Source organism: Dreissena polymorpha, chromosome 5 (assembly GCF_020536995.1).
Source record: "Dreissena polymorpha isolate Duluth1 chromosome 5, UMN_Dpol_1.0, whole genome shotgun sequence".
Taxonomy (NCBI): Eukaryota; Metazoa; Mollusca; class Bivalvia; order Myida; family Dreissenidae; genus Dreissena; species Dreissena polymorpha.
Window position 1 is genome coordinate 94,028,389 of NC_068359.1, and position 12,500 is coordinate 94,040,888.

Here is a 12,500-nt window from a genome sequence, read left to right on the forward strand (position 1 = left end):
ATACAATAAAATATAAGTAATAATGTTAAAGGGGCATTGCTGCTTAGCCATTTTTGGGACTGTATTTGCAACTCTCCGATGTCTAAAAGTCATTTAAATGCCACTTAAAGACATTTTTTGTAGAAAATGACCCATTTGTGCTGTCTATTATCAAAGTTTTACGCAATCAGGTCCAATAGGGCTCACTCTGTAGCTTGTCTGTACCATAATCTATAATAAGGCCAAGTTTCAGCAGATTCAGCTCCACTTCACACGATACAGTCATTGTAGTTTAATTGAAAAACGCATCCTACTATGTGAGATGAGTTCTGGGTTCAAGCCCCAGCAGTGGCCTATCAAGTGTGAAATACTGAGCCATTATGATTAAATATACTTAGTTATATATTTAAACAGTACAATTCAATATAAGGAATACTGTTAAAGGGGCATTGCTGCTTAGCCATTTTTGGGACTTTATTGTGATTTTTGGGCCAACTATGACATTGAATAACAGGGTTTATATACACCCCAAGCATAAATGCTTCTGAATTTGTTAAAAGAAAATAGTCGAAGTGTGCAGAATATAAAAAATTGCAATTCTCTGAGGTCAAAAAGTCATTTAAATGCCACTTAAAGTTGACATTGTTTTGTGAAAAATGACCCATTTTATGCTGTAAATTATGAATGTTTTGCGCAGTCAGGTCCAAAAGCGCCCGTTTTGTAGCTTGTTTGGACCATAATCTATAATACTGCCAAGTTTCAGCTGATTTGACCCAGTGGTTCCAATTTTGCTGCTTAGCCATTGTTGGGACTTTATTGTGATTTTTTGGCCAATTTTGACATTGAATAACATGGTTTATATACATCCCAAGCATAAATGCTTCTAAATTTGTCAAAAAAATAGTCGACGTGTGCAGAATATTATAAATTCTGAGGTCTAAAAGTCATTAAAATGCCACTTAAAGTTGACATCGTTTATTAAAAATGACTCATTTTATGCTGTTAATAATGAATGTTTTACGCAGTCAGGTCCAAAAGCGCTCATTTTGTAGCTTGTTTGGACCATAATCTATAATACTGCCAAGTTTCAGCTGATTTGACCCAGTGATACCGATTTTGCTGCTTTGCCATTTTTGGGACTTTATTGTGATTTTTGATCGACTTTGACATTCAAATAACTGGGTTTATATGCATACCAAGCATAAATGCATTTAAGTTTGTGCAAAACAAGTCGAAGTGTGCAGAATATAAAAAAATTGCAACTCTCTGAGGTCTTTTAAATGCCACTTAAAGTTGACATTTTCTGTAAAAAATGACCCATTTTGTGCTGTCAATTATGAATGATTTACTCAGTCAGGTATAAAAGCGTCCATTTTATAGCTTGTTTGGACCATAATCTATACAATTGCAAAGTTTCATCCAAATCGGCCCCGTGGTTCCGATTTTATACGCCCTCAAAGAACCTCGGTGCGCAAAATAGGGCATTTTTCCCGCCTTTTTTCTTGAAAAGCAAAATCGACAAAAGCCCTGTCGATAAGCGGTTTTTACGACGCGATTTACTATGGCCCTGTCGACAACGGCCCGCAAACGCCTTTTTTTCGGGCGTTTTCTGCGTTTTTTTATGGCCCCTTATTTGCGTTTTTTTAAATTGGAACGGCTGGGGAGAAGATTGCGCTCCTTCCTTTGCGCAGGGGACGGAGTGATCTTCTCCCCAAAACATGGAACAACGCTCCATCTTGATTGGCTGATACGGTTCCATTTATTCCAAGTTTGATCCAACTTTCGACCAATGAAACTGGACGCTTTTGGCGCGTGACTCGTGACGTATTCGCTTGGTTTCACGGGCGCCGCCATCTTGGATTTCATAGAGTGATTTTAGCGGTATTTAGTGTCTTTCATTCGTTATTTTGCATACACTTCGATTTAAATCAGTGCCTTTTATTGGGATATATCTGCATCAGGTAAGAAATCGCCATCGCAATAGTCAATATATGAAAATTTCGCATGACCTACTTCTAAGCGGGAGATTGTTTACACGAAAATTCCAAATATTTTTCAGGACAAGTTTTTCTATTATTACGACTCGTACAGCGTGTTCTTTGGTATTAATCGAACCAGTTTAGTGTAAAATGAATGCGTGTACATTGATTTTTCTATTGCATGCGTATTTCGGCAGAAAACCGATGCTGTCAATTTTACCCCACCCACCAATGTTTGCATTGAAATGTCAAACCATTAAAAACTTGTTTTTAAGGTCTGAACCCGTTGTCAGCTACTGTTTCCAGGTGGATATCAGTAGAATACTCGTTTACTTATATGTTACAAACGTAAATGTGCTGTATGATAACATAAAAACCCTTTGTTGAAAATTTTTTCTTTGACAGACATGCAAAATATCCACAAATGATCAAATGTTTACAACTTATGTTTAAAGGGCATCTATTCGTTTTTATAATGCTTCTTATTTCCACTTTATAAAGGCCTATCAGCAAGGCTTCCCGAACGGCAGAGTGGCCATCAAGCAGGAAGGTCATGAGATGCCGAGGAAGACGGACATGGCGCTGTCACAGACGAAGAAGGTCTAGGCGGCAACACTGGTGGCTTCTTCCCTCAGCCCCGCGGCGGTTGTTCAGAAGCCGCTGAAATCCAAGGCTACAGTTACTGCGACAGGTAAAAAGCACTCACCCTGCATAAAATTGCTGATTTGTTTAATATTTGGTACCAGCCGACACATGTTTTCAAGTATATTTCATTAAATTTGGCATATATATTAATAAAAATGGCATCGTATGAACCAGTTGTCATAGTATAAGCCACATTGAAGCCTTATAAGCATTTATCTGTTATTATTTGGGCACAAATAATTTAACTGTGTGAAAACCCTACATAAAAATACTGATTTTTTTCTTATTTGGTACCTAGTTGACATATATATTAATAAAAATGGCTTCATATGAACCAGTAGTCATAGTATAAGCAACATTGAAGCCTAATATGCATTTATCTGTTATGATTTGGGCACATACCATTTTACTGTGTTAGCACCCTACATAGAAATGCTGATTTTTTTTCTTATTTGCTACCAGCCGACACACAAATTCAAGTCTATTTCATTAAATTGGGCATATTTATTAATAAAAATGGCATTTAATGAACCAGTAGTCATAGTATAAGCAACATTGAAGCCTAATATGCATTCATCTATTGTTATTTGGGCACTTACAGATTGTTTTCACTTATGTGGGTGTATGTTGGCTCCACTTCACACGATACAGTCATTGTAGTTTAATTGAAAAACACATCTCACTATGTGAGATGAGTTCTGGGTTCAAGCCCCAGCAGTGGCCTATCAAGTGTGAAATACATAGCCATTATGATTTAATATAACACATTTATTTATTTAAACAGTACAATTCAATATAAGTAATAATGTTAAAGGGGCATTGCTGCTTAGCCATTTTTGGGACTATTTTGTGATTTTTGGCCATTTTTGACATTGAATATCAGGATATATATACATCCAAAGCATAAATGTTTCTAAATTTGTAAAAAAACTAGTCGAAATGTGCAGAATATTAAAAATTAAATAAACAAAGTTATCTATTTAAACAGTACAAATATATATAAGTAATAGTGTTAAAGGGGCATTGCTGATTAAACATTTTTGGGACTATATTGTGATTGTTGGTCAACTTTGACATTGAATAACAGAGTTTATATACATTCAAAGCATAAATGTTTCTAAATTTGTAAACAACAAGTCAAAGTATGCAAACTATTTAAAATCAAATATGCACAGTGATCTATTTAAACAATACAATAAAATATAAGTAATAATGTTAAAGGGGCATTGGTGCTTAGCCATTTTTGGGACTGTATTTGCAACTCTCCGATGTCTAAAAGTCATTTAAATGCCACTTAAAGACATTTTTTGTAGAAAATGACCCATTTGTGCTGTCTATTATCAAAGTTTTACGCAATCAGGTCCAATAGGGCTCACTCTGTAGCTTGTCTGTACCATAATCTATAATAAGGCCAAGTTTCAGCAGATTCAGCTCCACTTCACACGATACAGTCATTGTAGTTTAATTGAAAAACGCATCCTACTATGTGAGATGAGTTCTGGGTTCAAGCCCCAGCAGTGGCCTATCAAGTGTGAAATACTGAGCCATTATGATTAAATATACTTAGTTATATATTTAAACAGTACAATTCAATATAAGGAATACTGTTAAAGGGGCATTGCTGCTTAGCCATTTTTGGGACTTTATTGTGATTTTTGGGCCAACTATGACATTGAATAACAGGGTTTATATACACCCCAAGCATAAATGCTTCTGAATTTGTTAAAAGAAAATAGTCGAAGTGTGCAGAATATAAAAAATTGCAATTCTCTGAGGTCAAAAAGTCATTTAAATGCCACTTAAAGTTGACATTGTTTTGTGAAAAATGACCCATTTTATGCTGTAAATTATGAATGTTTTGCGCAGTCAGGTCCAAAAGCGCCCGTTTTGTAGCTTGTTTGGACCATAATCTATAATACTGCCAAGTTTCAGCTGATTTGACCCAGTGGTTCCAATTTTGCTGCTTAGCCATTGTTGGGACTTTATTGTGATTTTTTGGCCAATTTTGACATTGAATAACATGGTTTATATACATCCCAAGCATAAATGCTTCTAAATTTGTCAAAAAAATAGTCGACGTGTGCAGAATATTATAAATTCTGAGGTCTAAAAGTCATTAAAATGCCACTTAAAGTTGACATCGTTTATTAAAAATGACTCATTTTATGCTGTTAATAATGAATGTTTTACGCAGTCAGGTCCAAAAGCGCTCATTTTGTAGCTTGTTTGGACCATAATCTATAATACTGCCAAGTTTCAGCTGATTTGACCCAGTGATACCGATTTTGCTGCTTTGCCATTTTTGGGACTTTATTGTGATTTTTGATCGACTTTGACATTCAAATAACTGGGTTTATATGCATACCAAGCATAAATGCATTTAAGTTTGTGCAAAACAAGTCGAAGTGTGCAGAATATAAAAAAATTGCAACTCTCTGAGGTCTTTTAAATGCCACTTAAAGTTGACATTTTCTGTAAAAAATGACCCATTTTGTGCTGTCAATTATGAATGATTTACTCAGTCAGGTATAAAAGCGTCCATTTTATAGCTTGTTTGGACCATAATCTATACAATTGCAAAGTTTCATCCAAATCGGCCCCGTGGTTCCGATTTTATACGCCCTCAAAGAACCTCGGTGCGCAAAATAGGGCATTTTTCCCGCCTTTTTTCTTGAAAAGCAAAATCGACAAAAGCCCTGTCGATAAGCGGTTTTTACGACGCGATTTACTATGGCCCTGTCGACAACGGCCCGCAAACGCCTTTTTTTCGGGCGTTTTCTGCGTTTTTTTATGGCCCCTTATTTGCGTTTTTTTAAATTGGAACGGCTGGGGAGAAGATTGCGCTCCTTCCTTTGCGCAGGGGCCATGCTAATCTTCTCTGTATCGTTCCAATTTTAGTATATGTACTGCCGAAGCAGTACGAAAAAGGACGTTGCCATAATGCTGTATATATGTGTTGCTATCTGATGCACACTTTTGCAGGTTCAAATGCGCGCTAAAATGCCCGTATGCGTGTGTTCCGCCTCAGATACTTACCTAGAGGTATTTCGGCCGGCAGTGTATATTCGCTTTCTACGGTCGCAGCGTACTAGGATACGCGAATGAGATGCCGACATCGTTTCAATCGCGTGCAACGGAACAGAAGAGCGCAGCTGTGAATGGTAAATGTTAAACATTGCGACGCACTGTACTAATTTTACCAGTCTATTTTTAGCCACGACGTGTTGTGTTTTCCGAACAAAAGCTGTACGTATACAATAGCTTCACTATTAATAGCGTTTTCCAGCCAATAGCTGTGCGTTTACAATGGCTTCACTATTAAGGTCGGTCATAATATACTAAATAGTTTCCCTGTATAATTCAATGTAAAAGCGCGACAACTTTAAGCGAAAATAAGTGCAACATTTTGCACATAGAGACCCCATAACAATACCTTTTCTTAAAGGCCATTCTAAGCGGAATCGATTTATGCAATACAAAAGGTACGCCATGTTCAAACCAAGCAAGAACTTGACACGAATCAAAATCGACTGTTTTTGCAACTTTTGTTTTCGGCCGTTTCTTAGTGGAATGTAACCTTTTTCAGTGCACTGCTTTACTATAGTCTTCAAGTTTATCATATTTCAGGGATTCAGTAGTGAACACCTATTCATGCCCTACCATTATCTCCGAAAGATAAAACCCGAACGATAGTTTAAAGTGTAAAGCATGCCTTCCTGTCAACTATGATATTTTTTTTAGAGAGTACAGCCCTACATGAAACGATTATTTAGTATACTGTAACCTTAATAGGAACTCTCGTGATTGGCGTTCGTAGCGGAACACTGCAGAGCGTAACCTGCGAGCTGATATACAGGTTCAGTACATCAACCAATGCACGGGCGTTCCCTCTTTAACAACTCTGGTTTCACTACAGTCACGCATAAATCTTTCGCCTTTTACTAAAGATTTCCGTGCAGTGGAACATTCAATGAGTCTATAGACTTATTTCTGAAGTCCTGTTAATTCAGGATATGCGATAATGTGTCAATACATAAACCTTGGTGGCAGCTAGGCACCCGAGTCTAAATATATTGTTTGTTCTAAAAAATATGGAACGCTTCACGAATTTGCGTGTCATCCTTGCGCAGGGGCCATGCTAATCTTCTCTGTATCGTTCCAATTTTAGTATATGTACTGCCGAAGCAGTACGAAAAAGGACGTTGCCATAATGCTGTATATATGTGTTGCTATCTGATGCACACTTTTGCAGGTTCAAATGCGCGCTAAAATGCCCGTATGCGTGTGTTCCGCCTCAGATACTTACCTAGAGGTATTTCGGCCGGCAGTGTATATTCGCTTTCTACGGTCGCAGCGTACTAGGATACGCGAATGAGATGCCGACATCGTTTCAATCGCGTGCAACGGAACAGAAGAGCGCAGCTGTGAATGGTAAATGTTAAACATTGCGACGCACTGTACTAATTTTACCAGTCTATTTTTAGCCACGACGTGTTGTGTTTTCCGAACAAAAGCTGTACGTATACAATAGCTTCACTATTAATAGCGTTTTCCAGCCAATAGCTGTGCGTTTACAATGGCTTCACTATTAAGGTCGGTCATAATATACTAAATAGTTTCCCTGTATAATTCAATGTAAAAGCGCGACAACTTTAAGCGAAAATAAGTGCAACATTTTGCACATAGAGACCCCATAACAATACCTTTTCTTAAAGGCCATTCTAAGCGGAATCGATTTATGCAATACAAAAGGTACGCCATGTTCAAACCAAGCAAGAACTTGACACGAATCAAAATCGACTGTTTTTGCAACTTTTGTTTTCGGCCGTTTCTTAGTGGAATGTAACCTTTTTCAGTGCACTGCTTTACTATAGTCTTCAAGTTTATCATATTTCAGGGATTCAGTAGTGAACACCTATTCATGCCCTACCATTATCTCCGAAAGATAAAACCCGAACGATAGTTTAAAGTGTAAAGCATGCCTTCCTGTCAACTATGATATTTTTTTTAGAGAGTACAGCCCTACATGAAACGATTATTTAGTATACTGTAACCTTAATAGGAACTCTCGTGATTGGCGTTCGTAGCGGAACACTGCAGAGCGTAACCTGCGAGCTGATATACAGGTTCAGTACATCAACCAATGCACGGGCGTTCCCTCTTTAACAACTCTGGTTTCACTACAGTCACGTATAAATCTTTCGCCTTTTACTAAAGATTTCCGTGCAGTGGAACATTCAATGAGTCTATAGACTTATTTCTGAAGTCCTGTTAATTCAGGATATGCGATAATGTGTCAATACATAAACCTTGGTGGCAGCTAGGCATCCGAGTCTAAATATATTGTTTGTTCTAAAAAATATGGAACGCTTCACGAATTTGCGTGTCATCCTTGCGCAGGGGACGGAGTGATATTCTCCCCAAAACATGGAACAACGCTCCATCTTGATTGGCTGATACGGTTCCATGTGTTCCAAGTTTGATCCAACTTTCGACCAATGAAACTGGACGCTTTTGGCGCGTGACTCGTGACGTATTCGCTTGGTTTCACGAGCGCCGCCATCTTGGATTTCATAGAGTGATTTTAGCGGTATTTAGTGTCTTTCTTTCGTTATTTTGCATACACTTCGATTTAAATCAGTGCCTTTTATTGGGATATATCTGCATCAGGTAAGAAATCGCCATCGCAAAAGTCATTATATGAAAATTTCGCATGACCTACTTCTAAGCGGGAGATTGTTTACACGAAAATTCCAAATATTTTTCAGGACAAGTTTTTCTATTATAACGACTCGTACAGCGTGTTCTTTGGTATTAATCGAACCAGTTTAGTGTAAAATGAATGGGTGTACATTGATTTTTCTATTGCATGCGTATTTCGGCAGAAAACCGATGCTGTCAATTTTACCCCACCCACCAATGTTTGCATTGAAATGTCAAACCATTAAAAACATGTTTTTAAGGTCTGAACCCGTTGTCAGCTACTGTTTTCAGGTGGATATCAGTAGAATTCTCGTTTACTTATATGTTACAACCGTAAAATTGCTGTATGATAACATAAAAACCCTTTGTTAAAAAAATAAATATTTTATAGACATGTAAAATATCCCCAAATGATCAAATGTTTACAACTTATGTATAAAGGGCATCTATTCGTTTTGAGTATGCTTCTTATTTCCACTTTATAAAGGCCTATCAGCAAGGCTCCCCGAACGGCAGAGTGGCCATCAAGCAGGAAGGTTATGAGATGCCGAGGAAGGCAGACATGGCGCTGTCACAGAAAAAGAAGGTCTAGGCTGCATCACTGGTGGCTTCTTCCCTCAGCCCCGCAGCGGTTGTTCAGAAGCCACTGAAATCCAAGGCTACAGTTACTGCGACAGGTAAAAATTACTGACCCTGCATAAAATTGCTGATTTGTTTAATATTTGTTACCAGCCGACACATATTTTCAAGTGTTTTTCATTAAATTTGGCATATATATTAATAAAAATGGCGTCATATGAACCAGTTGTCATAGTATAAGCTACACTGAAGCCTTATATGCCTTTATCTGTTATTATTTGGGCACAAAGAATTTAACTGTGTGAAAACCCTACATACAAATGCTGATTTTTTTTCTTATTTGGTACCTAGCCGACATATATATTAATAAAAATGGCATCGTATGAACCAGTAGTCATAGAATAAGCAACATTGAAGCCTAATATGCATTCATCTGTTATGATTTGGGCACATACAATTTTACTGTGTTAGCACCCTACATAAAAATGCAGATTTTTTCTTATTAACTACCAGCTGACACACATTTTCAAGTCTATTTAAATAAATTTGGCATATATATTAATAAAAATGGCAACTAATGAACCAGTAGTCATGGTATAAGCAACATTGAAGCCTAATATGCATTCATCTATTGTTATTTGGGCACATACAGATTTTTTTCACTTATGTGGGTGTATGTTGGCTCCACTTCACACGATACAGTCATTGTAGTTTAATTGAAAAACGCATCTTACTATGTGAGATGAGTTCTGGGTTCAAGCCCCAGCAGTGGCCTATCAAGTGTGAAATACATAGCCATTATGATTAAATCTAACACATTTATCTTTTTAAACAGTACCATTCAAAATATGTAATAATGTTAAAGGGGCATTGCTGCTTAGCCATTTTTGGGACTATTTTGTGATTTTTGGCCAATTTTGACATTGAATAACAGGATTTATATACATCCAAAGCACAAATGTTTGTAAATTTGTAAAATACTAGTCAAAGTGTGCATAATATTAAAAATTAAATAAACAGAGTTATCTATTTAAACAGTACAATTATATATAAGTAATAGTGTTAAAGGGGCATTGCTGCTTAAACATTTTTGGGACTATATTGTGATTTTTGGTCAACTTTGACATTGAATAACAGAGTTTATATACATTCCAAGCATAAATGTTTCTAAACTTGTAAACAAGTCAAAGTATGCAAAATATTAAAAATCAAATATGCACAGTTATCTATTTAAACAATACAATAAAATATAAGTAATAATGTTAAAGGGGCATTGCTGCTTAGCCATTTTTGGGACTGTATTTGCAACTCTCTGATGTCTAAAGGTCATTAAAATGCCACTTAAAGACATTTTTTGTAGAAAATGACCCATTTTGTGCTGTCTATTATCAAAGTTTTACGCAATCAAGTCCAAGAGGGCTCATTCTGTAGCTTGTTTGTACCATAATCTATAATAAGGCCAAGTTTCAGCAGATTCGGCTCCACTTCACACGATACAGTCATTGTAGTTTAATTGCAAAAGGCATCTTACTATGTGAAATGAGTTCTGAGTTCAAGCCACAGCAGTGGCATATCAAGTGTGAAATACAGAGCCATTATGATTAAATTTACACAGTTATCTATTTAAACAGTACAATTCAATATAAGGAATACTGTTAAAGGGCATTGCTGCTTAGCCATTTCTAGTACATTATTGTGATATTTGGCCAAATTTGACATTGAATAACAGGGTTTATATACACCCCAAGCATAAATGCTTCTAAATTTGTTCCAAATCATGTCGAAGCGAGCAGAACATTAAAAATTTGCAACTCTCTTATGTCTAAGAGTCATTTAAATGCCACTTAAAGTTGACATTTTTTGTAGAAAATGACCCATTTTGTGCTGTCCATTATCAATGTTTTTACGCAGTCAGGTCCAAAAGCACTCATTGTGTAGCTTGTTTTGGACCATAATCTAAAATAAGCCAAGTTTCAGCAGATTCGGCTCCAATTCACACGATACAGTCATTGTAGTTTAATTGCAAAACGCTTCTTACTATGTGAGATGAGTTCTGGGTTCAAACCCCAGCAGTGACCTATCAAGTGTGAAATACTGGGCCATTATGATTAAATATACTTAGTTATATATTTAAACAGTACAATTCAATATAAGGAATACTGTTAAAGGGGCATTGCTGCTTAGCCATTTTGGGGACTTTATTGTGATTTTTTGGCCAACTTTGACATTGAATAACAGGGTTTATATACACCCCAAGCATAAATGCTTATAAATTTGTTAAAAAAAACTAGTCGAAGTGTGCAAATTATTAAAAATTGGCAACTCTCTGAGGTCTAAAAGTCATTTAAATGCCACTTAAAGTTGACCTTGTTTGTAAAAAATGACCCATTTTATTCTGTAAATAATGAATGTTTTACGCAGTCAGGTCCAAAAGCGCTCATTTTGTAGCTTGTTTGGACCATAATCTATAATACTGCCAAGTTTCAGCTGATTTGACCCAGTGGTTCCGATTTTGCTGCTTAGCCATTTTGGGGACTTTATTGTGATTTTTGGCCAATTTTGACATTGAATAACATGGTTTATATACATCCCAAGCATAAATGCTTCTAGATTTGTAAAACAACTAGTCGAAATGTGCAGAATATTAAAAATTTGCAACTCTTTGAGGTCTAAAAGTCATTTAAATGCCACTTAAAGTTGACATTTTTTGTAAAAGATGACCCATTTTGTGCTGTTAATTATGAATGTTTTACGCAGTCATGTCCAAAAGCGTCCATTTTAAAGCTTGTTTGGCCCATTATCTATATAACTGCCAAGTTACATCCAAATCGGCCAAGTGGTTCCGATTTTATACGCCGTGAAAGGGCCTCGGTGTGTAAAATCGGTCATTTTTCCCGCCGTTTTTCCTGAAAATCAAAATCGACAAAAGCCCTGTCGATAAGCGGTTTTTACGACGCGATTTACTATGGCCCTGTCGACAACGTTCCGCAAACGCCTTTTTTTCGGGCGTTTTCTGCGTTTTTTTATGGCCCCTTATTTGCGTTTTTTTAAATTGGAACGGCTGGGGAGAAGATTGCGCTCCTTCCTTTGCGCAGGGGCCATGCTAATCTTCTCTGTATCGTTCCAATTTTAGTATATGTACTGCCGAAGCAGTACGAAAAAGGACGTTGCCATAATGCTGTATATATGTGTTGCTATCTGATGCACACTTTTGCAGGTTCAAATGCGCGCTAAAATGCCCGTATGCGTGTGTTCCGCCTCAGATACTTACCTAGAGGTATTTCCGGCCGGCAGTGTATATTCGCTTTCTACGGTCGCAGCGTACTAGGATACGCGAATGAGATGCCGACATCGTTTCAATCGCGTGCAACGGAACAGAAGAGCGCAGCTGTGAATGGTAAATGTTAAACATTGCGACGCACTGTACTAATTTTACCAGTCTATTTTTAGCCACGACGTGTTGTGTTTTCCGAACAAAAGCTGTACGTATACAATAGCTTCACTATTAATAGCGTTTTCCAGCCAATAGCTGTGCGTTTACAATGGCTTCACTATTAAGGTCGGTCATAATATACTAAATAGTTTCCCTGTATAATTCAATGTAAAAGCGCGACA

The 12,500-nt window shown here is 37.0% G+C and overlaps 5 non-coding genes across 5 annotated transcripts; 2 read left to right on the forward strand and 3 right to left on the reverse strand.

Moving 5' to 3' along the window:
- Positions 1-5,414: 5,414 nt before the first annotated feature.
- Positions 5,415-5,524, reverse strand: LOC127832840 (U6 spliceosomal RNA). Its single transcript, XR_008027188.1, has one exon. It is a non-coding gene; the product is annotated as a U6 spliceosomal RNA (small nuclear RNA).
- A 975-nt stretch (positions 5,525-6,499) lies between these two features.
- Positions 6,500-6,616, forward strand: LOC127832914 (U5 spliceosomal RNA). The gene has a single exon (XR_008027250.1). It is a non-coding gene; the product is annotated as a U5 spliceosomal RNA (small nuclear RNA).
- Positions 6,617-6,688: 72 nt separating this feature from the next.
- Positions 6,689-6,794, reverse strand: LOC127832773 (U6 spliceosomal RNA). Its single transcript, XR_008027126.1, has one exon. It is a non-coding gene; the product is annotated as a U6 spliceosomal RNA (small nuclear RNA).
- A 975-nt stretch (positions 6,795-7,769) lies between these two features.
- Positions 7,770-7,886, forward strand: LOC127832905 (U5 spliceosomal RNA). Its single transcript, XR_008027241.1, has one exon. It is a non-coding gene; the product is annotated as a U5 spliceosomal RNA (small nuclear RNA).
- Positions 7,887-11,931: 4,045 nt separating this feature from the next.
- Positions 11,932-12,041, reverse strand: LOC127832841 (U6 spliceosomal RNA). The gene has a single exon (XR_008027189.1). It is a non-coding gene; the product is annotated as a U6 spliceosomal RNA (small nuclear RNA).
- Between the last annotated feature and the right edge of the window lie 459 nt (positions 12,042-12,500).